The following is a 1,673-nucleotide window of genomic DNA, read 5'->3' as shown; positions in this document are numbered from 1 at the left end:
TATCTCCGCAGAGCAGTTTATACTGCCCCAGGGGCAGCCCTGCCCCCACAGAGGCCCTGCCCTTCAGGAGTTTCCAGTCTGAGATTGAGGACAGCCAATCTGAAGCAAGCCCTCCTCCTTCCAGGTATCAAGGAAACTGCCAGTCCTGACTCTTGTTTGCTGTGTGACACTGCTTCACTGACTTAACCTCTCTGAACAACCACTTCCTTGTTCTGCTGTCATATCTTCCCATCGTGAGGCTCATCTTAGACAATCTGTGGTATGTGGATCATAAAGATTGGTTTTTTAAAGTCCTTCCTGGTTCCTCACTCCCACCCCGAACTGCCGTAGAAGACTGGCAAAGATCTCCCCATTTATACACCATCCATCCTTCCATCCATCCATCCATCCACTCACCAAACAAGCATTTGGCCCCAAATTATATAGTCAGTCCTGTGGTCAGTGCTAAGGATGCAGAAATTAGGATGCTGCTCGTAATAGTGTTCGTTTCACATTCAGTACAAGCTGGTCAGTGTACGATTTCATTTGCTCTGTACAAACACTATGGTTGACGTAACTATTCCACTTGACGGGTGGGACAACTGAGGCCCCAGGACACAGAGCCAGCCAGAATTCTTTTTTTTTTTTTTTTAATTTTTTTTAACGTTTATTTATTTTTGAGACAGAGCATGAACGGGGGAGGGGCAGAGAGAGGGAGACACAGAATCTGAATCAGGCTCCAGGCTCTGAGCCATCAGCCCAGAGCCCGATGCGGGGCTCGAACTTACAGACCGCGAGATCGTGACCTGAGCTGAAGTTGGACGCTTAACCGACTGAGCCACCCAGGCTCCCCCCCTTTTTTTTTTTTTTTTATTTTTTTTTTTAGAGCCAGCCAGAATTCTAACACGCTTTCTGAATGCCCTGTGGGGAAGTCCAAACCCAGTGGCACCAGGTGACAGGAGAGAATGAGGAGCTTGGGACAAGGGCTGCTGGAGAAAGTGACATGTGAGCTAAACCCGGCAAGTTGCGTCTAATGTGGTCACCAGGTGCTGAAGGGACGATCACTAGCAGAGAGAAGAGCATGCTAAGACCTGGAGGGGGGGTGTGTGTGTATAGGTGTTTGTGTAGGAGGGTGCAGGTTGTGGGTCGGAAGGACTTGCTGGTTGTCTGTCTACCTAGAGCCTCAGGCTCTCTGTGCTCTCACCCTTCCCCACCCCAGAGTGTGCACACAGGAGACGCTCGATCCATATTTCCGTGGTTCTGTTGATGATTGATGTGTGCCTGGATAAGAAGGCAGGGAGAGTGTTTCAGGATGGAAACACAGCCCGGGCGAAGATGCAGAACTGTGGTGGAGTTTAGAGAACAGAAGCTTCTCTGTGGTTGGAATATGGGTTTGTGGGGGCAGGATGGAGAGCTGATGACCCCACTTGCAAGGTGTAAAACAGCATGGCCTGGGCTGTTCGCCCACGAGATACTCCTGGAGCCAGTGAGGTCTGTGTGAGAGAGACCCTCGGTGCCCTCTGCAGGGACAGCAGAGGGCTTTGGACAGAATCAGGTTGCAGGATTGCTGGGGCCGAGCTGGTGGGAAGGTACAGTAAGACAGGACAGACTGGCCTCCCCTACAGCCCTATTCAGGTTATGGCTTCTCCACTCCCACTCAGCCAACCTGCCACCTGCTTAGGGCAAGGTGAGGA

This window comes from Panthera uncia, chromosome E1 (assembly GCF_023721935.1).
Source record: "Panthera uncia isolate 11264 chromosome E1, Puncia_PCG_1.0, whole genome shotgun sequence".
NCBI classification, from domain to species: Eukaryota; Metazoa; Chordata; class Mammalia; order Carnivora; family Felidae; genus Panthera; species Panthera uncia.
This window is presented reverse-complemented; position numbering follows the sequence as displayed.